Source organism: Marmota marmota, unplaced genomic scaffold (assembly GCF_001458135.2).
Source record: "Marmota marmota marmota unplaced genomic scaffold, marMar, whole genome shotgun sequence".
NCBI classification, from domain to species: Eukaryota; Metazoa; Chordata; class Mammalia; order Rodentia; family Sciuridae; genus Marmota; species Marmota marmota.
This window is the reverse complement of record NW_025999990.1, coordinates 51,620,967-51,634,090: the sequence shown is the minus strand read 5'-3', so window position 1 is coordinate 51,634,090 and position 13,124 is coordinate 51,620,967. Positions and strand designations below refer to the sequence as shown.

At 39.7% G+C, this 13,124-nt stretch overlaps 1 long non-coding RNA gene across 1 annotated transcript; it reads left to right on the top strand.

The window, feature by feature from the left end:
• The first annotated feature begins 449 nt into the window (after positions 1-449).
• Positions 450-13,124, top strand: LOC125617768. Its single transcript, XR_007348890.1, has 3 exons — positions 450-688; positions 11,660-11,770; positions 13,040-13,124. It is a non-coding gene; the product is annotated as an uncharacterized LOC125617768 (long non-coding RNA).

The following is a 13,124-nucleotide window of genomic DNA, read 5'->3' as shown; positions in this document are numbered from 1 at the left end:
AATTATAAGCATGTATTCTATCTGGGAGGTAGAACAGTGGCGCGTTGGGGTGGGGCTAGGGAGAGTGTGGCACAGGAAGAAACAGAGTAATCTTGGTGTTAGGAGAAAACTATTGAAGCATCTGAACAATACATATGGTCTGGAGTTGCCCTCAGCTCCATTGGTGTCTGAAGGGCAGACACAGTCTGCTCTCTATAGCATGTGCCAGTGATTTCCTTGGGTGACGAGCCACCTTCACCAGAAGCAGTGCCTCCTATTAATTCAACCAGGTGCCACATCTCACAACAGCAGGGCACACCATGCAAACTGTGTTCAGTGTGGGAGGCCATCCTCGCACGTGATTTGAGTTACCTCCCTGGCTGCGTGAGAGGCGCTTAGGCACAGCTGTGTCAGAGCTTCCCCCACCCTTCTCCAGGTCCGAGGGCTTGTCCCTGCAGAGGCGTGTCTGGCCACTGCCCCAAAGACCCAATCGTCGCCCCTGACCTTGGGATGCTGCCCCCTTTAATATTCATTGGAAGGGATTTTCCCCGGAATTCTTTGTTCCCCAATAAAAGCCCTCTCCCTGGCGTGTTTTCTCTCTCTCTCTCTCTCTCTCTCTCTCTCTCTCTCTCTGTAGTCTCTTCAGTAAACCTTGCTACTGCATTACAGGCTGGAGCTAGTAGAAGCCATCCTGGACCTGGTTTTGAAGGTAATTAGAGTCTTGTCCCTTTAATTTAAAATTCCCTAGCATTTTTCTCACGGTTTGAACCTTCTTTCATGAAGCCAGCGTGGGTCGCAGGCTAGAGTTCAGTGTAGAAACATGAGCTTGGAGGAGCTGTCGCTTTCTTTTGCTGTGTGTGCTCAGGCCTTCGTGTATATTTTTGCAAGCAGAACACTAATTTTCATATACTTTGTCACCTGCAAGTAGGGTTGGAAGATTTAACAAATGTAAATGCAAGTTGCTTAGTTAAATTTGAATTTCAAGTAAAAATGATTGGTTTTCCCCCAATACCGCATAGAATATAATAAAAATATTTATTGTTTATTCAAAATTCAAATTTATCTGGACTTCTTAAATTTTATCTGGTGTCCTTATTACAAATATGGTATTTTCTGTATATATGGCTATTTCTGTGGGTCTATGTGTTTTCACATATCTGGTAGCATATTGCACATGCTATTCTATGTTTTGATTTTTGTGTGTATCTTGATTTTGTTATTTAAAATACATCTTATGGATTATTCTTTATTATACAAACACATCTGCCTCATTCTTTTTAACAGCTGGTGAATGGATGTACATAGACATTTAGCCATCTATATTTTCAAACTTATCACTTTTATGGCTGTCAAATAATGGAAAACTTTTTTCTTTGTGCCGTCTTCTCTGGAGCAGATTTAAACCTTTGTTATGCCATCCTATTACAATGGAAATGCACAGGGGACTTTTCTATTAAAGCCATGTGTTATTCATGACGGGACCTTCCAAGGAATGTTATCAATAAGTGATTTTTTCATTGTGTGAACATCATAACATGTACACAGACTAAGCTGGCTATGATGTCACTAGGTAATATAATCTTATGGGACTACAGTAATAAGTGGTTTGTCACTCACTGAAACATATGCAGTGCATGAGTGTATATCATTTAGTATATGTTTAGCAGCAGTCATAATTGTACCATTATTTCATATTCAATTCATAATTGTACCATTGTACCATACAATTCATAATGTTGGCATTTTTATTTGGGTTGAATCTCTACTTTTATTTTTTTTTCTTGTCTGTTTTCCATCTTCTTATCTATTCTACTTTCCAAGCGGTTTTCTTGAATTTTTCTTTCTCAGATCTTTTAATGCACTTTTAAGATGTGGAAATATTGCATATTGTATCACTCAGCATTGGCTAGTATATATTGTGGTCACAACCCTGAAATCTCAGCGAATTCAAACAGTGAAGTTTTCTTGCCAGTTCAAACTACACATCTATTACAGGTCGATTTTGGCTCTGCTGTGCATTATTGTCACACTGAGACCCAGGGTGACTACACAATCCACACATGGAACAAGCACTTGGCCTACCACACGTGGATGTCAGCCTGGTCTGATACTTCTGCTTACAGTTCAGTGGTCAAGGCAAGTCACATGACCAAGTCTGTAGGCAAGTACAATTCTCCCTCAACAAGAGGCAGTGGTTATTTTTTGAACAATAATACATTTGACTTCATATCCAAAATTTAAATAACAATATTATGTTCTTATGCTTGATTTATGGATTCAGTATCATTTTGAACATCTCTGAGAATGATTTTTTTAAATTTATATTTCAAAGTTTTACCTCAATAGTTTGTTTCCCTTTGTTCCCCACTTTTTAATGTTTGTTTATTTTTGTCTACATATGATGGTCTTCCTCAGTTGGATCCTTAGTTGCCCATTCAGATTTAAGAGGGAAAAAAATTGAGCATCTGGCCAACCACATGTTGATGTCTGCCTGTGTGATACTGTTGCTTAACGTTCAATGACCAAGATGAGTCACTTAGGAGCAGGTTGGAAGCTTCCAATAGGCCTATTTTTTTGAGTGTGGAACTGATAGTTTGCCAGGGCACCAACCATTACTGGTCTGTGAAGGCTGTGTGCACCCCTGTCCAAGCAGGAAATAGATATCATGCTCAGACCCTCCCACAGCCTCTTCATGTAACACTCCTGTCCCTGTCCTAAGAGGAACAACAGTGGAGGGTGAGTGCTCAGGGTGAGATTGGAAACCTGGGTAGTAGCTGGGAGCCACTACCACCTGAAGTGTGAAAATAAAAGGTGGAATAGAAAGTATGGGACTCTCCTAAAAGCTCTCAGCTCTGGGAGAGGGGCTCCTTAACAGGAACCATTGCCATCACAGGGAAATGAAGCCATTGCCAAACTACAGTCTGGCATGAAGAAAAGGGACAATAAATATGACAGCCTCTGTCTGCTGCAGTCCAAGATCATCACACCAGTGCATTGCCAACCCAGCAGAACCTACCAGAAGCCAGAAGGAGAAAGTGCAAGGGACACTCTTTGATGGCTTACTTTCTGGAACACAGAACACAGGAGAGAAGGATCAGGAACAGATTCTGAAGGGCTCAGGAGAAAAGAGCTAGGCCAGGGGTCTTTCCCTAGGGGACAGTGTAGGTTTCCAAGGAGGCTGCTCTGAGAGCCTTCTGGGGCATCTGCAAATAGGGGGAGCTGTGAGGCCAACTGTTCCATATGAAGACTTTCATCTGCTCCCGACCCCTCTGTTCTCCCCATGCCTCTGCCCTGTTCTCCACTGCGCCTGTGGCCCCAGAGCCTCCTGTGTCCAGGGAAGGGAGTGTGGGCCACTCCCTTTTGTAACTTGTGATTCTGGGACACACACTTGGAGTTGTGGCTTCCTCTTCTTTGCCAAATTAGTTACCACTTCTCCTCCAAGAATTCGCTGATATTGCTTGGTCTGTGTGCATTTCCTGTTTTCTTATTCCCCTACCTTATTCTGCTAGGAAGTGGAATTAATCACAACATTTTTACATTTATTTTAACAGAGTACTGTTAATAATATAATAATTATTTATAGTTCTTTAACATGATCTATAGTGTGAACATAAAATAAATAATTACATAAAGTAACTTGAAAAATAATTCTGTGAGAGCACACCTTCAATGGAATATATTCCAAGGACACATATAACCTAGGACAAAGGAATATTTTTAACTGTGATATTGGATGTGTTCTTTCAAACAGTGCTGATACTTTAAGCTTAAAACTTTGCATGTGGACTCTAAATTAGAACACATGAGTAAATATAGTCATTCCTTGGTAGTTGTGGGGGACTGGTTCCAAGACCCCATCAAAATCCTTGGATGCTCAAGTCTCTTATATAAAATGGCATGATATTTACATAAAAGCTGTGAACCTCTTCCCATATTCTTTCCACCATTTTTAGATTATTTATAATACCTAGTACAATGTAAAGTCTATGTAAACGGTTGTTTAGGGAAATAAATCTATTGTTCAGGGAATAAAGACAAGAAAAAAGTCTGTACAAGTTTAGTACAGATGCAATTTTTTTTTTCTGAATATTTTCCATCCATGGTTGGTTGAGTTTGCAATGTGGAATCCAAAAGGCATAGAGGACCAACTGTCTGTTTATGTTGGGGGGGGGGAGGCAGAATTATCTCTGCGGAAAACAGCATGAGGGGAGTTACAGAAGAACCCTGCACTACTGAATTGTTACTCTGACTTTAAATACCTACTGTTCTGTGTGTTCCTGTTGTGAAGTAGTGAGAAATTCACAAATTCACAAAATAGTATTCTTGGTGGGAATGTCTGACCTAAATAAAATCATGAGGAAAGAATCAGACAAATATAGAATGTAGGATGTTTTGCAGGAACTCTTCAAAGAACTTGTTGTCACGAAGAACAGTGAGGTGACAGGACTATTCCTCAGGAGGGGAGAAGACCAAGATGTCAGAACCAAATGCAAATGTGTGAATTTTCAACTCTATTCTGAGCTAAAAGGAAAAAAAATACTATTCTGGAATTCATACATTGACTTCCTCAGGATACAGAGGTTGTGGGGCTGCATGCAGGGGCCTGTCCTGGTACCTGTGCCCACCTCCCTATGATTCTGTAAGAAGGCGGTGTGTGCAGAGAAAGAGACAAGGGCATGGCAAGGGACCAGCAGTTGATGAGTTTGGGGTGACTTGATTTATTGTTACTTTGAAAATTTAAAATAAAAAAGAGAAAACTTTAAAAGCATGCCAAAAACCAAACAAATTTTAACATTTTAAAAAAATTATTACCTTTTTTCTTTTAAATCCCACAACTGAGTTTCAAAAAAATAAGTGACTGAGGCATACTGAAAGAATAGAGATATATACTAGAGAAATCACTTCAGATGAGAAGTGCAATGCTCTCTTCAGCCAGGAGAATGTTCACTCAAAAGGATGGCTGAGAGGTGGGGATATAACTCAGAGGTTAAGAGCTTGCATAGCATGTGCGAGGCCCTGGGTTCAATCATCCATCCCTGATCACATACATACAAAAGGACGACCAGTTTTCTTGAGTACTCATCTTACTACTTTCAAATACCAAACACCAACACCCTTCCTGTCTTCTACATAGAGGAGATTGTCACACATTGTGCTCTGAGAAGAGCCAGGAATCTTGGAGACATATCTCCTTAATGGGCACAGACCAAACAAGGCCTAGTCTTGAGAAGATGCTGACTTGCCATTCAAAACCCAAAACTCTCTAGTGTCTAGAGAAAGGAAGGTGCTAAAAACCTACATGTGCCATTACCTCTGCTCATCACTGACTGATATTTAGCAAGGTATGAGATCTCTTTCATATACATTTGGCAGCATCCCGAGAAGTGAGAAACTTAGAGACACAACAAGACCTGTTGATGCTTGGGCTATCTACTGTTGGAGGGGCCAAGTACAGTCTGCTCTCCTAAATTTATTTTAGCCACAGACTCTTTTTCCACTTGCCACTGAACCTCTCCCACAAGAGGGCACTCAGACACTTGGACCTGCTGAGAACACTTGAAACACAACTTCCAAGTGCAAAGGCAGCGGTGAAATCACTGGCTTTACACAGACACTGGCAGCTGAGGTAGATTACTCCAGCTGAGGTAGATCACTTTTAGATACATCATCCAAAACATACTTGTCACCGATGTCAGTGTCACATATACATTATGCACACGTACATGTTAATATAACACATGTGTATACTTTGGCATATTACAACAGAGAAAGGTTTTTGTCAAAGTTAAAGGGGTTCCCTCCTCATCCATCCCTGATCTACCTGAAGGTATGGGTGTATACCTGCTCTTTTATTTTTTATTTTAGAAGTGGTTGTGGTGGGGCTCATGGAGACACATATGTGTCTGTATCAGTTTGTAGATACAAGTATGGTTAAAATGTGCATGGTGTGGAGGGGGTGTTTCAAGATGGAGATTGTGTTCCTGGCTGCTTTGTGAAGTGAAACCAAGAAAAGCAACAGGCAGCTTCTCAGCAAGGTGGGTGAACAAAACAAGTGGGGAGACATTCAAAGCACATCACTGACTCAGGAGTTTGGATATAATAAAATAAGGAAGAAATCCCCAGCAGCATAGCCGTTACCACAGCCAGGCCAGAAGCTCCAGTCAGAGTGGTTCCTTTGTGAGCACAGTGGTAGGATAAGGGAAGTAAAGGAACCTGCATTTTGGGGAGGCCCAAGGCCTGTCTGGGTATGGAGACTTTAGAGATCAAGGACGTTGCCTGGCAAGCCTGAAGGACTAACTGCAAGATACCTGTGTATGGGGAAAGAAGCTGCCATCTCTCCAGGTGGCCTGCAAGAAACCATTTTGCAGCTTCTACAAGCATAGCCAGCAGCTGAGGGGGCTGATTCCTGGTAAACCGGAGTTTGACCCAAAATACAGGCCTAGTAAACAATTGCTGTGTGACAGAGTGTGCTTAAGTGACCAGGAGAAAATCAAACGTGAGAGAGGTTTACACAGGGGAAAACTGGTCACAGAAACCCATCCGTCTCTACCCTTCCCCTTCCAGTCTAGGTGCTTGCAGGACTGGTTGGGAGAGATGCATCTGGCAGGGAACTTGGAAAGGCAGAAGTGGAAGAAATTGTTTGGAGACTGAACCCAAGATCAAGAAACATGGGGTCTGCAGGTGATGTAAGGAACTAAGAATTGACTCTCCCACCACACGAGTGGAGCCCAGGGGAGATCCCTGGGGAAAAGTTCTCCAGTGTGGACCAGCAAGGACTGGGCATTGGAAGTGGGCTGATTTAAAATCTCCAGACCAATTGGCATTTAGCGAAGAGCCTGGAGCCCACCTAAGCCTAAACCCCGCCTCCAGGAACTCTGCCTGCAGGATTACCTCTCTCATTCCGGAAATTCAGAGGGTACAGCATTACTCTCCAGAAGACCTCACCTAAAACTGCTGAGGAGAGAAACTGTGAATCTTTTGAACTCCACTAGAAAGAATTCTTTAACTTATCATCAATTTTTTTCCCCTTTTCTTTTTTCAAAAATTCTTTTTCACTGTTTAATTGTGTCCTTAATGTTACATGGACATTTATACACTCTCCTCTTTTTTCTTTTCTTCTCATCTCTAGCATTTTTGAAGCCAGTTATTTTACATGGATTAGTTTTTTAAGAACTAGGATGTTTGATTAGTATATTTTGGTTTTGTTTTGCATACTTTTATTTTTATTTTTAATTTTTTTTAAAAAAATTTCTTTATATATATTTTTTTCTCCTACTTGTCTCCCTTGATTCTCTCTTTGCTTCTGCTAATAGTCAATCTCTATTGTTCTTTCTTTCACTCTTCCATTAATCTTTTTCTTTTGTGTTTTTTCCTCCTCCCTCATAATCATCACATCCTATATCACTTCTGTTTTCTCCCTGTCCACCATTTGAAAATGTAAACCCTTTTGCAAACTTGCTGATTTTATTATAGGCAATAACTGATCATATATTTTCTGTTAATTGTGATAATTAACATTGTAGACATTGCAGTAGGAACTATTTGGTTTAATGTTGTAAGTTGTTTGCATTGGTTGTAATTATTTGTTTCCCTCTAAACAGTGAGGTACTGGAAACCTTCAGGGGCCCTGTAAGTACACAGGGTAGAAACTCTACTGCCTCAGATCCATACTATTAAATGTGTAGACAAACTAACAACATGAAAAAAAAGGGAACAAATCACCCCAACCATGTTACTGCAATAACAGAATCCACTGACACCACAGTAGAAGAAATGTCAGAGAAGGAGGTTAGAATGTACATGGTTAAACTGTCCTCCGAATTAAAGGATGATGTAAGAGAGCAAATACAGGTAGCAAAAGATCGCTTCATTAAAGAAATAGAGATTCTGAGAAAATAAAAACAACCAGACATCCTTGAAATGAAGGAAACAATAAATCAAATTAAAAATTCAATAGAAAGCATCACCAAAAGATTAGACCACTTGGAAGATAGAACCTCAGGCAGTGAAGACAAAATATATAATCTTTTTTTTTTTATAAGAGAGAGAAAATTTTAATATTTATTTTTTAGTTTTCGGCGGACACAACTTCTTTGTTTGTATGTAGTGCTGAGGATCGAACCCGGGCTGCACGCATGCCAGGCAAGCACGCTACCGCTTGAGCCACATCCCCAGCCCAAAAATATATAACCTTGAAAACAGAGTAGACCGTGGAGAGAAGGTGTTAAGATACCATGAACAGAACTTCCAAGAATTATGGGATAACATGAAAAGACCAAATTTAAGATTTATCAGGCTAGATGAAGGTGCAGCGATACAAACCAAAGGAATGCACAATCTTTTCAATTTCCCAAATCTAAAGAATGAAATGGAAAATCAACTACAAGAGGCTTACAGAACCCCAAATGTGCAAAATTACAACAGACCCACATCAAGGCACATCATAATGAAAATGCCTAGCATAAGAATAAGGATAGAATTTTAAAGGCTAAGAGAGAAAAATATTAGATTACATATAGAGGGAAACCAATACAGACCTCAGCTAATTTCTCAACCCAGACCCTCAAAACTAGGAAGTCCTGGAATAAAATATACCAAGCTCTGAAAGAAAATAGATGCCAAGCAAGAATCCTATATCCAGCAAAATTAAGCTTCAGATTTGAAGATGAAATAAAAACCTCTCATGATAAACAAAAATTAAAAGAATTCACAACCAGAAAGACTGCACTTCAGAATATTTTCAACAAAATATTCCATCAAGATGAAATGAACAACAACAACAAAAGTGAAAACCAGCGAAGGGGGGAATTACACTAAAGGAACAGTCGATCAAAGGCAAAACTAATTCCATTTAAAAACTAGAAATAAACCAAAATGACTGGGAACACAAATCATAATTTCAATAATAACCCTGAACATTAATGGCCTAAACTCATCAATCAATAGACATAGAGTGGCAGATTGGATTTAAAATCATGACCCAACAATATGCTGTCTCCAAGAGACTCACCTTATAGACAGAGACATCCACAGACTGAAAGTGAAAGGATAGGAAAATACATATCATGGATTGTTTAAACAGCAGCGGTTTCTATCCTCAGATCAGAAAAAGTGGTCTTCAAGCCAAAGTTAATCAGAAGGGACAAAGAAGGACATTTCATTCTACTTAAGGGCATATATATCAACAAGACATAATAATCATAAATATTTATTTCACAAACAATGGAGCATATATGTACATCAAATAAACCCTCCTCAACTTCAAGAATCAAATAGACCACAACACAGTCATGCTGGGTGACTTTTAACACACCTCTCTTACTACTGGAGAGATCTTCCAAACACAAATTAGATGAAGAAACTATAGAACTAAATAATACAGTCAATAATTTAGACCTAACAGACATAGATAGACTATTTCATCCATGAATGACTGAATAAACTTTCTTCTCCGCAGCACATGGATCCTTCTCTAATACAGACCATGTTACGTAAGCTATCACGTATGTTGTAATACAATTGTAATATGACCTTAATATATTTTTAACATCTGTAGGGTTATTTTGATAGCTTCCTTTCCATTGATATTAATTTTTGTGTTCTTTCTCTTTCTTGATTAGACTTGTTTGATTTTTATCAAATTTTAGATGTATCATATCTTCTCTATTTCATATATTTCTTTTCCTACTCTTATTTTTTCCTTCCTACTACTTAATTTGAAAATAATCTGTTATTCTATCTTCTTTAAGGTACTTTTAGTTATACAGGTTCTTTACAGGTACTTTAAGTTAAAAATGTTATTGAGTATTATTTCATCCCAGAGATCCTGATATTTTAGGCTTTTATCATTTAGTGCAAAGCACTTTCTATTTACTTTTCTAGTGCTTTCTTCCATCACTTCAGAGATATTTATATGTGTGCCATTTAATTCTGAAATAGTTGAAGTTGGGGTGGGTTCTATGTATCTTAAGCTGATTGATTTCTAATGTAATAAATCATGTAAGGAACAGTCTGCATGATTTCAAATTTTAAAGAAAAGTAAAGACATGCTTTGTATATTGATTGTATTAGTTACATACTTGTTAAAACTGATCAGATTGCATACTTCAAAAATGCACATTTTATTGTACTTCCATTTTTCCTCAATAAAGCTATAAAAAATAAGTTTGCATGGTTCTTGTGTTATTCACCTTTCCATCACTATAATAAAATACCTGAAGACATTAACTTACAAAGAGAAAAGGTTTATTTGGCTCACAGTTTTAGAGATTCCAGTTCATGATTAATTGGCCCCATTGCTTTGGGCCTATGACAAAGCAGCATATCATGGCAAGAAAATGTGTCAGAGCAAAACTGCTCATCTCAGAGGGCAAATAAAGAACGAGGAAGGGACTGGGGTTCCACTAACCCTTTTGAGTTCACACCCCAATGTCCTAAAGGCCTTTCACTAGGCTCCTCCTGAAGGCTGTACCACTTCCAAACAGCACCACTCTAGGGAGTAAAGCTTTAACACATGGGCCTTTGGGAGATATCCAACATCCAAACAATAGCAGTCATGTGTCTATACAGGCTTCATACAGGTAGGCACAACAAACTCTTGTGTAACATTTGGAATAGTCTAGAAAAGTAGACGTTCCTAATTCTTGGTGCCTCATTCTAGAGCTATCTAACTCAGTGCTTCCTCTTTCTGGAGGCAACAGTCTTGAAAACCTGCTCATTCTGACCAGGGTGAGAGGAAAAGGGAAGGAAATGTGGTTGGGAAAACCAAGTGGATAAGGAGGGGTCTGGAAGACAAGTCGTTCCTAACATAAGCATTTACCCTACAATTGAATCTAACTTTAATGGAAGCGGTGATGGATTTGTTCAAGCTGGATGACAAAAGGAGTCAGAGAAGGGTTGATATGTTCTCTTCCTTCTCAGTTTTTCTTCAAAGACAAGACAACCCTGGACTTTTTCTTCTATTGCTGTGGTTTGGAATGGAAATGTCCCCCAAAGGCCATGTGTTCAGGGCTTGGTCCCCAGTCTATGGCACAACTGGGAGATGGTGAAGCCTATAATAGGCTGGACCTATTTAGAGGGAGTTAGGTCACTGGAGACATGCCCTAGAAAGGGATTCTGGGACCCCAGTCCCTTCTCTCTCTCTACTTCTTGGGTCCAGGAGGTGAGCTGTTTCCTTTGCTAGGAAGATGAGTTTCCTTTGCTCCTACCATGATGCACCACCTTGCCACAGACCCCAAAGCAACAGGTCAACCAAACGTGGAGTGAAACCTATGAAACTGTGATCCAAAATAAACCTTCCTCTTTTTAGTTATGAGTATTTCAGGTGTTTGCTACAGCAGTGGAAAGCTGATTAACACATCTGTCATCTCTCAGAGCTGAGTCCTTCCACCCATCAGGAAATGGAGTTGTGGACAGGCACACGGAAAAATGCTGTGAGTTCTCCCATCAGGAATGACTCCTGTCCAATGACAGGATGAGTCCCAAGAGTCACGGGGCTGGTGTCCTGATCTTCAGTAAAAGCAGCACCTCATGGTGGAGTAGGGTGTGCAGGTTTTCAGTCTGAACTTTGAAAAGCAACATATTCTCATGTATTCCATGTGTTGAGGGTGAACTCAGAGCAACAGAAGTTGGCCAAAACACCCTCTGCCTTCAAGATGACCTTCTTTTCTCTGACCAAAAGGCAACCTATGTGTGGAGGTGGATCTGAGAGAACCCTCTTTGTTCAAAATGGTCAACATCTCAGAGGGAGAACTGGCTCAAGGAGGTGGTCCACTGAAGCACATTATTCTCTGTAAGTTCATCTGGAAGCTTTGACTTTCTTCCGGATTCTTCCTTAATGCAGGCATAAAATTAGTTTGTACTTTGTGCTTAAAAGTCGTCTGTTTCAACGCTTCAAAACATTCTGAAAATGATTGATCATATTCAAGTTCTCTGTATCTTTCACTTCTTTACACACAACCATAGAGGAAAAATGATGCACATAGGGATAATGTTACTATATTCCTATTTTTCACTACCAGCAGGGCATCAGATGATAAATCCATAGAATTCCTGCACAAGAAGTTGCAAGAACTTCAGTTGAGAGAATTTGTTTCTTCTGTGGAAATTTGTGTCTTCTGTGAGAATTTGTGTCTTCTGTAGAAAACTGTTTTTTAGGGTTAAGATAATGCTTTGTAAAGACGAAATATTCCTCCTGCTTCTGCAGTACACATCTCCTTGTCTTCTATTTTCTGGGAGTTGTGTTGACAGTTTTCATGAGTAGACAGCCATTAGCCAGCTACTATTCACCCAGCACATCAGGGTCAGCTAGTGGGGAGATGTCAGCTCTTTTCCCAATGAGGGTTCTCATCCAGTGGAATTTCCTGGTAATGAGGGAGGCCATACATAGCATGGAGTTTCTGTATATGAGAGGAGAGTTCCTTCGCCATTTGTGTCTGAGTTTTAATACAATCATTCTTCATTTCTGGGCTTTCTGATTTCTAATTTGGTTGGCATATCCCAAGGGGTAAAAAATGGACTATTTCAGTTACATCCTTAGCTTGCTGTGGTTTCCAGAGCAGAGCTCAAATAGCTGAAGACATTTAGAATTTAAATTTAGAAGATGAAAAGTCTTCCTTATCACTGTAACCAGAAATTTAAGACTCATCAGACAAAATTTTGAAATTCAGAGACTTTCTTATCCTAAATAGGTACCATCTTGGCTTCTAAGAAGTTTTTAGTGTACATAGATAGTGTCAGGGGAAACAGAGAGGAGTCCTGTTTTTCTTACACAGGCTAGTTAAATGATGATTAAACCTGGTTGTGTAAGCCAGCATGTCTCTAATAAGGTCAGCATTGAAAAGCAAGCATGTTGTAACTCAGTAGTTCAGACAAATACTGCTATGGTTTGAATGGATGCATCCTTCCAGAATGTACAGGTTCAAACTGAATCAACAGGGTGATAGTAATAAAAAGAAGAGATTTTAGGAGGTGATGAGCAACCTTATATGTGTACTAGAGGGAACTAGCTGGGCCCTTTCTGTCCTCTGCCATGTGAGGACACAATGTTCTTCCCTTCCAGAAGACACAACAACAAGATATCATCTTGGAAGCAGAGATGAAGCTTCACCTCCTGGAGCTTTGTTTATGAACTACTAGCCCCTGGA